The sequence below is a fragment of the Centruroides sculpturatus genome, unplaced genomic scaffold, assembly GCF_000671375.1.
Source record: "Centruroides sculpturatus isolate CEXI.00-Female unplaced genomic scaffold, Cexi_2.0 scaffold1246, whole genome shotgun sequence".
NCBI lineage: Eukaryota > Metazoa > Arthropoda > Arachnida > Scorpiones > Buthidae > Centruroides > Centruroides sculpturatus.
Window position 1 is genome coordinate 111,343 of NW_019386100.1, and position 14,592 is coordinate 125,934.

A 14,592-nucleotide genomic window follows, 5' to 3' on the forward strand; every position below is an offset into this window, starting at 1 on the left:
ATTCTTATATCACACTTTTTATTGTTCTATCGAATACAATATATTCAGCAGTACTGTACTTTCATTTATTTCCAGAAATACAAGAAGAGGACTCGCTGAAAATCCTTGCTCCAAAATTTGTGAATATTCTTGTATAAAAACAAATAAGTACAGTACAGGCTTTAAGATCCTGAGACCTTCGAAATCTGGAGACTAATCACTTCTACACGTACTACTAATCACATGTACTGTACAGTACATGTGATTTGTGCTGTTTGTTTATATATAATTATGATACCTTTTTAATATATAATTGCTTCTCACATTTGTATCCAATAAAATCAATGAGTTCATTATGATTCTGTGAAAAATCTTTTGATTGTACAGTACATTTATTAAAAAACTGACCAATGGAAGATTTTACAAAACCTCAACAAATATAGTGTAGAGAGCCCATGATGCCTAGTTTCGCTCTATATGTATATAGCAGCACCCATGATGTCTACTCGAGAGTAGACATCCTGGATGATGACGTACCGTACGATTAATGACAAACCGTTATAAATATTCCTTTGAATAGTGCTCCTTATACGGGCTGTCGCTTTAAAAACGAGTATGGCGCTCATTTAAACGGACTGCTTTGTATTCGGTGCCCTATTAACATCAGCCAACCCTAATGTAAAAACATAGGGAAACACAGGAGCGTGCTCTTTTTAACCTACGAGGTGTGATAAGTCTATGCAATCAGCCAAATTTAGGCTACATTAGGAAGTATTAACCCAGACAAGAAGCGAGAATATTTATAGTACTTCTGATTGCAAATACAGTATCCAGAAGAAAATTGAAAAGTTAATGATTCTATTGAATTAAATTACACATTTCTAAAATTACAGTGTTATATCGATATAGAGAATTATGTATAAAAAGTGAAGCTAATATGTTAGAGTTTTTAATGCGAAAGTTTTATGATATTGAAGAAATTGTTTACTTTAATAGAAAAATAATATTGAATATAGACTATAACGCTATAAAAATACATGTAAAGATATCGATCCGTAAAAGTAGAAAAATTTGCTACACTACCCAACAAAAATTAATTTTTTATACCTCTGGCATCAAGATAGCAATTCCTAAAGAAAAATTATTTTCAAATTTTCCTATCGAGAGAGAATAAAAAGATAGAGACACATTTTTATATAATGATACACACAAAATATCATATTGATATAGCACATGTACAATAACTATGAAAAATATTCTAATGTGGTTATATTACTTTATTTACACCATTTTGAGCATTGGCAGATATATCAAGATGGAAATTCACATTTTCACGTGTAATTCGGACTGCCCGCAGAATATCAAAATCCTTGCCCCATAAGATGTTCTAAATGTTGACTTACAATAACTATAGTGTGAGACGTACTGTACACTACTAAACTTCTCAAACATTAAACACGTTCAAACGTTTGAAAAACGTGCATAAACTTGTCTTTAAATATGTCGTTTGGATATTGATTTTATCCTATACTGCTGCTTATTCTCTCTCACAAGAAACCAGCAATAGGTTCTCAGCATCAGATCCTTACGACATTGATATCTCTTTTCCTAGTAAACATGGCTTGGTGAAACCTTTTACTATGTTCGTCTACTAGATTTTTGGAAAAAATGAAATGTATGCTACAGAAATATTGCTTGTTGAATATATTTAAAATACATTTCTTTCATTCACACCTCATCTTTTTTTCTCGAAAATCTTGGAGACGTTAGCGACTAACATAGTAAAATGTTTCACCAAGCCATTTTCACCAACAAAAAGAAATACCAAAGTTATATCCAGTGATGCCGGAAGACTACTGCTAGTTTAAATTGGTAAATGCACAGATTCCCGATATGATAAGAGCTTGAATATCTGGAAACTGTAACGTAATGTGGCATTTTCTTTCTGATTTTCGAAATGCAGTCATCGGAATTAATAAGAAACCTCCTTTATTTCTCCAAAGGTAAAACCATATTGGATAGTGTTATTAAGGATATCGAAATACAAAACACTGTTCTTTTATTTAATAAATTGATTAGTCTTTAAGGGTAAAACAAATTGAAGCGTAATTAAACTTATTACAGGCTGTAGATATATATAAAAATTCTATCTTCTTTTAGGATAAATTTATATAATAATAAAGTTATTCAAAGTAGTAAATTAAATTTATTGTTAGAAAAAAATGTTAAAAAATAATTAATTTTTAAAACGTACAAAATATTTTACATCAAAACGATTTCTGCAAGTTAAAAATAACAGAGATTTAATTCATGAAAATTCTTTTGAATGATTATCACACGTCTAGTATAATAATCATAGTAAGTAGAATTCAATATCTTCAATTGAAGATTAGAGGAGATGAATAAAAGTATAAGAGTAAATAAGTATGTTAAAGTACAGTAGCTCTTATCTAGTTTCAATATGTGGAAGTATATCGTAATGTAAAATAGAAATCTTCACTAAATAACGATTTTATTTTTTACATAAGAAAAAATATTCCTCTATTTTTCAACTTTTAATGAAATTGATGTAAATTGTTTAATTTTTACACTATATAAATCATTAATTCGATTTATAAATTAAGAAATTTTAAATTATACTCTGTATAATTGATTCTTATTGATATTATATCAATAAGGATTAAGTATTCATAAATGTAGGGGAGATCGGGGCAAGATCGGCATGTTAAGCTTTACTTAAATTTTGTGTAATAAATACTGCTGTAAACTGAAAAAAAAGCTTTGCATATTGTCTATTGGAATGTTACCTTACTATAGAACTGGTTAAAATCAGTTTGGAAATAAAAATAATTAAAATAATTACAACTTTACAAGAAGAGAGAAATTGACGAAGTTGCCCCGGGTATAGGGGCAAGATCGGCAACTTCTCTCTTTTTGTAAAGTTGTAATTATTTTAATTATTTTTATTAAAGTTGCCCCTGGTATAGGGGCAACAGTAATGGGGCAAGATAGGCACGTATATAAAATTATGTTATTAACAATGTATAAGTTGGAATTCACTATTAAAACAAAGAAATACAAATCCAACACCCATTTAATATTATTACAACGAAATGCAAGTTCAAAGACATATATACATGAATAACAAATGCAAACATGTTTTCATTTATCATCTGTTTGATTTTTATCCTTTGCTTCTAATGTGGCTTTATGTTGCCGATCTTACCCCGCTAGTCATGATTTCGAAACATTAAGTACAACCCTGAGAACAGAATGCCAAGCCACGATCTGGCCACGTGAATAAGTTGAAGTTACATCCTTCTAACAGGAAAAGTAACTTTCGTTATCATGGAATTATAACAAAACCTGCCAATTCAATATAAATGGAAAAAAAATATTATATGGAATTGAACGAAAATGAAAATTTGCTTGATAATTCAACTACGCTTGTTGGAGAACAATAAAAACACTACACTCAACAAGCCACCAATAAAACTCAACTGCCTAACCTATAACCAAAGTCTCCTTTTAATTTGTTTTTAAAAAAAAGCGCTTGACAAACTTGCCCCGCATGCCGAAGTTGCCCCTATCTCCCCTAAATCCGTTTATAAACATAAAAGCGAATAATTTTAAGTCTTACTCGTTTGAGTAAAGACCGTAGAATCATTGTAAGTCATGATCTAGGTAAGAATAAACGTTTTTATATTATAAGATTATATTATGATATTCTTACTCTTCGTTCATTTTATTAAATAAGTTGCAGTTGTGTTATTAAAATACTTTTATCTCTCTCTCTCTCTGCTTTCCTTACTTCCCAACAAATACATTCGGGGGCACTATTGTTTTATGTTTCGAATGAAACTACACGCCATTCATCTGTCTTTCCACTTAGTTGTCATGACTCTCAAATTGTTGCCCTTCTATCTTCTGATGCTATCCATCCAACTATTGCTTCCAATAAGACCTTCTAAAACTAGTTTGAAAATTCCATCTGTTTTTTCTACATGGCCAAATATTTGTTGTTTCTTTCTTTTAGAGCCAAGATGTTGTCTCTCTCTTACTACCAAGTTACTTGATTCTATTTCAGATCTCTTCATTCCTTACGTGATACACATATGATATTCTCAAAGGCCTACGATAACATTTCCTTTCAAAAGCTAACAATTCCTTCTATTCTTTTTTCAAAACAGCCCACGTTTCACTACCATAAAAGAGAACCGAATTGACTAACACATTAGTGAGTTTTAATCAAGTTTTGATAAATAATTGAGTCTTTGGAGTGCCTTTGAAGCATTTCCGATCTTTCATGTCGTGTTTTGATCTTTGTTCTTATTTATCACACTTCCCAGATAAGTGGTATTTGTTACGTCTTCTAATAGTCATGAAAAGAATGAAAAAAATTTCGGAGATTTTCTATATGTATGGATGTTATTGTGTTTCTGTTTTGGACACGATTTTGTTCACCCATTTTGAAGCTTAACTCCTATGCTTTGTATGGAAAATTTTTGCAACGAGTTTGTGTATTAGGGGGATTAATGTTATTACATTTTGCTGATTGAAGGTGAAAAAATAGAGGAGGGTCATTTGTTATATGTTGTGAAAATCAAACTATGTATCATATAGGAGAAACGAAAAGATTACTGTAAAAACGAGTAAAATATTATCGAGCTATTAGGTATTATGACATCACCATGGTATTTACAATGTAGTAAAGCAAATTGTAACATCAATATAGATAATATAAAAATTTTGCTTAAAGAAAAATTAAAGAACATTTTGCAATAATAAATAAGAAAAATGTAAATAATATTAATTTAAATAATGACATTAATGTTGATGCATGTTGGGATATATTTGTAAACTGTAAATACACTGCGCGAGGATTGAATTGTATTAACACTGAGGAAGCCGAAGCATCGTCGCTTTGGCGAAATACATTTGATAGGTAACTTATAATTGTATGATGAAGTGTAAGAAGTGAAATAACAGTTTCCTAATTTAAGTGTCGTTTGAATGTTTTTAATCACTTATAAAGTAGAAGAGGCTGAGAGTTCTTTTATCGTATTTTATATGTTTTTAACTAAAATAAAGTAATAACAAAACTGTATAATTAGTAAGGTGACAGAACGTTCATACATGCAGTAATTATTTCTTTTTCAATACATTTTTCTTTTTTTTAAGTTTAATTTTAGTGACAATAACTCAACAATATAACATAATTAAACTTCAAAATTTGTAGAAGACGAAGAAAAACAATACATTTAATATATTAAAGTATGAATTAAGAACGTTCTCCAAATAATTAATGACACAGCCAATTATACCATTGAATTATTTAGAATATAAGTCTTTCTACTTCTTCATTAATAATCGATATATATGTTATTGTTTCTGAACTAGACTTTTTATATTAAAGTGAAGTGAAAACTTCATTCATCCTAAATGATACTCTTTATTTATCGATGATAATAAGACTATCATCTTTGTATACAATAATTCAAAGCATCTGTTAAATAACACAGGTCTGCAAAACAAATTTTTTTTCCAGCTGCATGGAATATTTTTGCTGAATTATATGTTTTAAAGATCGCAAATTTTAAAAATAACTTCCATTACATCCCATCACGTAAAGGTTTTTTGCAAAATAAAAACAAATTTTTGATAAAAACTCTTATTTATTACAATGAACTAAATTTATTATATTTTTTGTAACTAATCAACAAATTGTTTCTGATATTTATACACAATTTTAGGTCTACTCTTTTTTCTTATGAAACCTTTTCTTCTTCTTTTTGATGCTTCTCCAAACTTATTTCCGATTTCCTTCTCTAGTTTTTCGATTGAGCATTCAACAGTAGTCAGCTAACATATTGACACCCCATTTTCCTTGGTAACGTCTCTTGATATTACGGACATCTTGGTGAAATCTTTCACCCTGTTCTTCATTGTAGGATATTAAGTTTTCGGAAAAATAGTCAATATGGGAGTGTAAGAAATGAACTTTTAAGCTCATCTTGCATCCTTGAGCTTCATACGTACTGCCAGCCTGCGTTGTACAATGGTTTTGTAGTCAGGGTCCTTAGTATTCTCCAAAAACTTATGCACTACATTCTTGAAAGAGTCCCATGCTTCTTTTTTCTTTTCTCCCATTGTTTCCAAAAATCTGCTTTGTCTTGATCTCCAAATTTCAATTTGAAATATGCAAATTAAACTTTCTTCACAAACTCACTTATGTTTCTTTTGTTGACTTTTCACTGTGTATTCATCACAAACATAACAGAAGCTGTCGGGAGAAATTACACAACCTTTGCGAGCCATATTCCAGAAATAAAAATACAAGCACAGCAGTGTTCGAATGCTGGATATAAACTGAGTGTGGCATTAAATGGCCAGCGAGATACTGAACTTATTTAGCTTGTTGAAACATGATCTAATCCAACAGCAAGTTGTTTATATTTATTCCTAGTATCCCAGATAACATATCGAAACATGCTCAACCTCATCAATAATATTACTCACTATTAACTTTTAACCTGTTTCTATATTATCATGCGACATTCCTCCTAACACTAAAACTACTTAACCCACCTCCCCCTACCACTACTCTCTTCAACCATTAACATTTTTATTTATTTATTACCAAGTCCAGCTATAATTGATAGAATTAATGTGAGAATTCTTTGTTTTAAGGCCATTAAAAAAAACTAAATTTTAAGTTAACTAGGAATTTTACACTAAATACAAACAAAAACTTGAGTGTAACAAAAAAAATTGACGAGATAGAATTTTTTTTGTGTATTTTTCGTTTTTACCAAGTTGAAATCTGTAAGAAAATGTATAAAAATCCTATGCAGTTTTTTACTTGCAGACTTGTGTAATGTGTTTTTGATAGAATTGTTTTTTAGACGTTCTAAAATTTAACGATTTCTAGAAATATCATTAAAATGTAAATTTAAAAGATCATTTAGATTAGTAAATAATTTACTTATGTTTTGATCAAATTAAATCACAATACCTATTTTAAGATTCTTAAACAGAAACAAGATATTTTCTTTTTTTTTCAAAGAAAGCTTTTATGGCTATTACAATTTAATTCCTTAAAACTGAAGAATAAAAATAACTAATAATCAACACTTTTCATCAATAAAATATAATTAAAGTTTCTTATAAACGTAGCTTTTACTTCAGGATAAAAAATAAAGCAAGTTAATTTATTACTAAATTTATTAAATTCTGTTTGTGTAACAATATTATATTTAAAAAAAACAAATCTATTTTATTTTATTATTGTTAATAATAATAAAAAATAAAATTGTGTGTGGCGCCATCTGTTATAATATTTTGTTATAAAATTTTTTTTATATTATAAAATGGTAAAAAGCGTAATTTTCAGGATAGAGATTAGTTTTATAACAAACTGTAAATGCTAACAACAAGAAAAATCTACATTAAGTCTGACTCAATTTGAAATATAACACATGACCACTCTCTATGTCTCCATCTTTCGACCTTTCACCACCAAAATTTAATAGCATCAACGCCCCTAACACGCAAGCTAACATTCCAAATTTAGTTTCTTAATCTTCACCCCATCCTGAGATATTAAACGAAATAGACACCAACACACACACAAACATCCACGGAATTTTCTTTTCATTTGTTTTGATATTTTGAGTTCGGGGGTCTTAAAACGTGAAGATTTGAAAACTCTCAGGTTTAAATTTGACCGGATTTTAATACTTTCCCTTGTTATGTATACATAACAGCCAGAAAAATAATTTGGCTACGATAATAAAATATAGGGGAGACCGGGGCAACTTCGGCATGCGGGGCAAGTTTGTCAAGCGCTTTTTTTAAAAAACAAATTAAAAGGAGACTTTGGTTATAGGTTAGGCGGTTGAGTTTTATTGGTGGCTTGTTGAGTGTAGTGTTTTTATTGTTCTCCAACAAGCGTAGTTGAATTATCAAGCAAATTTTCATTTTCGTTGAATTCCATATAATATTTTTTTTCCATTTATATTGAATTGGCAGGTTTTGTTATAATTCCATGATAACGAAAGTTACTTTTTCTGTTAGAAGGATGTAACTTCAACTTATTCACGTGGCCAGATCGTGGCTTGGCATTCTGTTCTCAGGGTTGTACTTAATGTTTCGAAATCATGACTAGCGGGGTAAGATCGGCAACATAAAGCCACATTAGAAGCAAAGGATAAAAATCAAACAGATGATAAATGAAAACATGTTTGCATTTGTTATTCATGTATATATGTCTTTGAACTTGCATTTCGTTGTAATAATATTAAATGGGTGTTGGATTTGTATTTCTTTGTTTTAATAGTGAATTCCAACTTATACATTGTTAATAACATAATTTTATATACGTGCCTATCTTGCCCCATTACTGTTGCCCCTATACCAGGGGCAACTTTAATAAAAATAATTAAAATAATTACAACTTTACAAAAAGAGAGAAGTTGCCGATCTTGCCCCTATACCCGGGGCAACTTCGTCAATTTCTCTCTTCTTGTAAAGTTGTAATTATTTTAATTATTTTTATTTCCAAACTGATTTTAACCAGTTCTGTAGTAAGGTAACATTCCAATAGACAATATGCAAAGCTTTTTTTTCAGTTTACAGCAGTATTTATTACACAAAATTTAAGTAAAGCTTAACATGCCGATCTTGCCCTGATCTCCCTAATTGTTATTAATTTACAATAAGTTCATATGATGTAATTAAAGACTGGTACCTTAATAACTGAAACTCAAAAATACAAGGTATTTTAATGGATTATTATTATGGCGAATTTTAGTCTTAAAAATATAAAAAAAAACAACAAATTAATCTTAGAAAGTAGGATTTTTTTTGTTAAGAAAAGAAAATAAACAAACAGATAGAAATCCTTAAAAGTAAGACTTTTACATCATTAAGATCGAATTATATTATTGTTTATTTTTTCGAAGAAGAAAATGAGAAAATTAGAACTTTTACATTATAAAACATAATCTCTGTTATTGATTTCATGCCTACTGGACATAATAGCGGATCCAGAAATCTTTACAGGGAAATGAGGAAGAGAAAAAATATGTCTTACAAAATTTTTACTATCTGAAGTACCCGACTTTACTCAAGAAAACCTACAGAACGGGTACAGTTGCGCCCTGTTCACCCTCCTCAGATCCAGCAACTGCCATTAGTCTAAGTTAGAGTTTATAGAAAATATCCTGGCTCTGAAAACAGCATGATTATACATATAGAGGAAAGCTCGAATGCTTATTCTCTCGTGAATTCACCACTTTATTTAATTGCTTTTGGAAGAGTTGAGAAAATAAAATAAGTCTATTTCGGATAAACTACGCAAATGGCTTTCTGTTTTTAGCATTGTTTCAAGCATATAAAGATGAAGCATCTATTTTATAAAGGAAAATTTTTGAATGTTGTTCGTTTTCGGAACTTGATGTTTTGTGTGTCTGATCAAATGGAGGAAAATGTTAACTATATTACTATTTACTTTGCTGCTTATTTATACCTTTTGAGTAAACTGTTTATGACACTCGAGTAGGCGAGTTTACATTTCACACGACACCGGAAACAAGAGATGTAGCAAATTGCAAGTTCGTGCTACATCTCTTGTTTCCGGTGTAGTTAGAAGTAATGCTTGAAAAAGAACGATAATCGATAACTTTATTTGTAGGAAACAAAAGAGATATGGATTAATGGAGAAGAACGTCGAAAAATTGGTAAGTGGGAGTACTTAATTAATAGAAAAAAAAATGGTAAGAGCTTTTGCTCGACTTTCCAGGTACTCGAACAAGAGTTAAGGAGACTATAAAGAAAAACCAATTATTAATTATACTACGATATAAAATTTAAATAATAACAAAAGCAAATAAGGAGTAATTTTGTTGAATTATGATAAATTTCTTTATTTAAAAGATATTTAAGTTTGAAAAACACTAAGATAATTTATAAGGTAAAAAGACAAAAATATTATTGATGAGGGTAGAGATGAGTTTGTTTTTTCTTTTTAAAGAAAGAGACAGCACTTTAGTTGGCTTTATGTTAAGGGAAAAAATAAAGCTGTTATTTATATATTCCAATTACATACTATTAACATTTTAAAAATTGTTGAATTGATATAAAATATGTATAATAATACACCATACGTTATATTCTATAATATAAAAATTTCAATCTAAGAGAATTGATAAAGTGCACCTAGGTTTTCGTCAACATAATAATATTATTAATTAAATAATTCATAATATACTATTGTATAATAATGCATATATGATAGTAAAACACGATGATAATATTTGAAATTTATTTTTATGCAACTATTAAAATGAAATAAAGCCACTCCTCACTTACCGATCGAGTTCGGTTTTTACGATTAGGTCGTTAAGCAGAATTAGTCGATATATGTCAATATGGAAACGAGCAATTATTTATTGCGACATCGTCACAAAGTCGGGCTGCAATTTTTAACCGTATTTTAAATGTATTTAATTTAAAATATATGCTCTCCACCTCAAATTAATAATGGCTTGCCCCTGTATATCATACTTTTCCTGCTAGCAATGGAGTTGTGCCGGTCATCTATGTAACTCTTTTCAGGGAAAAATGTTTGAATTAAAATAACTTAACTTTCGGTTTGCACCAGAAGTTCCTATATAATTAATCAGGTTTTCCTGCCCCTAAGCTTTCCATATTTGGGTCTCCTCTCTCATCTATCTAACAGAAATATTAACTTAGCTAAGTTTAGTATTCTCTTCCAAAGAACAACATTTTCTTCTGTTAACAGCTTATTTTATGAAGTAAATATATATAGTAATGTTGTATACAAGTAAAATACAGTTCTCATAATTCCAATTTGTTACATCACATAACATAAATAAAACGAAAAAAAAAACTCTTGGAGGAGAATGTCCACATTCTCACAAAGAATTCTATTCTACCAAATTTTAACAAAGTCCCTGTTTACTATAATAATAAAGTAATATAAAATTTATTTATTCATTTTTTTCTTATCGTAAAACTTTTAAAATGACAAAATTTCTTGAACAAATAAAACACGAACACGCAGAGATATCATTTTTCTATTTCAAATGTCTAAATTTACACAAAAAATGTGTAAAAATTTTTAAAACAGATTTAGAAAATTTTAATGTGAAAACATAACCAGATAATGAAAAAACTGATAAACTTGTACGTAGAGTTTTCTTTTCTGAAGAGATTCTGAAGTACAATTTATGAATTCACTTGAAGATAATTGTATTGGATTTTATTGTTGACTTAAAAAATCATTCTTCTTTAAAATATTAAAACAATTTTAACACTTTAATTGGCTATTTTTAAAATAATGAATGAATAAATTTCTTGAATTTAGTAAAATAAAAAAATGAAAATTTTAAGAATAAAATCTATAATTATTTTTAATGTATTTTTAGCGTATTTAATTCAAATACACTGGAAACTAATCAATTGTAATTATAAATAAATGAGGATAAATTATTTAAATTGAAGAAAATTTTCAAAGTCGTTAAACAATAACGAATTGTACCATTAAGACACGTCACTAAAACTACTTTAAATCTTACATTTTAAAGATTTTTTTTAAAACACTTTTAAACATTTATTAAAAATAAAAATAAAAATCAAACACACAATAATTTTTATAGCTTTAATAATTTCGTATTTATTTAGTATTTTGCCAATATAATTTAGTTTATAATTGAATATAATGGCCTATTTTCTCAGCAGTCTAATTAGTAAAATCTTTAATTATAATAAGCACACTATAGTTTAGGACTCTATCCTTCTAATTTTTATAGTAAAACAATTTTCAATGGCTCACATAATATTTAAAATACAGTCTTATTTTTCAGTATTTTACCTTTCAGTTGCTCTTCTTTTGATGAACGTTTTCAAGATGTTTTTGTGAATTTGAATATATTATATATTCAATCTTACAGAATTTATTTTCATATAATTTTTACTAAACTTTTAAAATTTGCAGCTATTTTCATATTATCTCTACGAAAATCTACAGCTATTTTCAGTACAGTATTCTACATGTTAAATCAATTTCTAATAGAGGCAGTTTCTGTTTACACTTCGCATCTTTTACTTTCCAAATGTAATTTAATGAAATGTTTACAGCTTTTAAAAAAAGTTTGGAAATTCAACTAAAGGATTTCTTACAATAATTAAATGGATTTACGTGACAATTAGTTTATTAAATTAAGTAAATTATCTTTAAATGTCAATGCGTATAATTAATTAAGTAAATAAATAGTTCAAAGTCGTATGGAAACTGTATATATAGGCCTATATTTTTTCCTTTTCTGTTTTATTTATCTAGAAATAAGAAATTTTCTGATCGCTTCGCTTTTACCCCCTTTTTTATATATTTGAGAGCAATCAGTTTCCACTATTAATAAACAACTCGGTTGAAAAGAAAGTGAAACGTTTAATGCAATTATTCCAAAAATAACTTTATATCTTCATCTTTAGTTGTATCGATTTTGGTTTCATATGTCTTTTTTTTTCTGCGTGTTTGCTGAGGATTTCACAGAAAAGAAAAAGAATAATCAATTTATGATAATTTTATGCCATTATAAACCGCAATCTTATTTTTATACAATATTATTCTTTAACTTAACATTGTTCACTAGTTATTTCTTTCCCTTTGTTATATATAACAAAGGGAAAGTATGGCAAGATTTTTACATTTTTGGACTCACAGGACCTTGAAACATCGAGAAATGCATGAATAAATTTTTTTTCATGTTAGTATGGATGTCTGTGTATGTGTGGGGACATAATTTTGTTTACCCTCTTTGAAGCTTAATAACTCCTGTGCCTTTTACTATTAACTATAACAATTTGTATTAATAAATGAGTATAATTAAACTGCTAAACTAAATCAACATAATATTTGAATAAAATTACAATTAAGAAATTTTTCCTCAATTTTACATAAAGTATAAATGTTAATGTAGTACTTGAATAATTTATAATACTGTTGAAAGTAGTGGAAGTTTAGTTATGAAGAAAAATTTTACTAAAGTGTAAGACTAATATACATAATTTTCATATAAATATTAAAAAGAAGAAGTTTTTGATAGAAAAATCTATAAAACAATCATAATTAATGAGATATAATTACATCGCCATTGTCCATAGAAAATCAATTATTGCCGTATTAAAAAATATATAAAAGTCTAATATATATTAGACTGAGATTATAAGTTTAAAAAAAACGAATTGTTATAGATAATACACAAGTTTTNAACTTATATACTGGAATTCTATATACAATTTTAATGAATGGCATCATTGTCATTTACTATTCATACTCCATATTTTTCTTCAAGTAACTTTAGGAGTTAAATCACTTAATGGAGTACTAGATATTAAGTATTATTATTATTATTATTGCCGTTGTCCATAGAAAATCAATTATTGCCGTATTAAAAAATATATAAAAGTCTAATATATATTAGACTGAGATTATAAGTTTAAAAAAAACGAATTGTTATAGATAATACACAAGTTTTAAAAACGCAAAATCCATAAAACATTTATATATAGTACATAATGGACAGTGTCAAATTTATGTTTGTTTGTCTGTCTGTCTGCCCTTCGTTAATCTGGATAAAAGTATTAGATAGGTGAAAATGGAAACTAGATATGGAAAGCTTAGGGTCAGAATTTCTCTATTAATTTCAATAAAACGTCAAAATTCAATAAAACTTGATCAAAGATTTGAACGATTTCTTCTTAAGTTTTATTGAATTTTGCAGCGTGTCTGCAGCGATAAACTGTAGTCAAAATTCAATAAAATTAGGGCGAGTCACTTTATAAAACATACAAATGAAAAATATATAAAAAATTTAGTTCCTGAAGTCATCATCAAAGGGAATGTGATATTATAAATCACATTTATCATGCACAAGAATCACAAGAAACTTCAACAGGTAAATATTATCTATTTTCATTCCCAATGGTATAATCTATAAAGGGCGTTACTAAAAAAACGTGAAGAATAAAAAGAAAATTGAAATAATTTTATGAAATACGTGATTTTTTTTTGTCATAAAATTATAATGATCATTACAGCTATAATTATATACTGTACTTGAAGAAAATTAAATCTCTAATTATTGTAGATTTAGTTGTAATCAAATTAATTATACCAGCGATTCCCAATCTGTGGTACGCGTACCCCTAGTACCCCTAAACAACCTATCCGCGTACCCTGTACCCCTAAACAACCTATCGCGTATCCCTAGGGGTACGCAATAGGTTGTTTAGGGGTACAGAAAAAAGTTAGTTATTATGGCAGAAAAAATAATATATTATGTATCACAAACTAATAGTATTAAAAAATTATTAGGTAAAATATGTTCCTTGCAACAATCACAACTTTATTACAGTCAACCCCCCTATAACACTGTTGATAATTCCGTTTTATATGAATTCCATGTTGTACGAGTCACTTAGATTTTACAAATACGTGAGCCGTTCACAGCCCGGCACACGTATTTGTAAAATCTAAGTGACTCGTACAACATGGAATTCATATAAAACGGAATTATCAACAGTGTT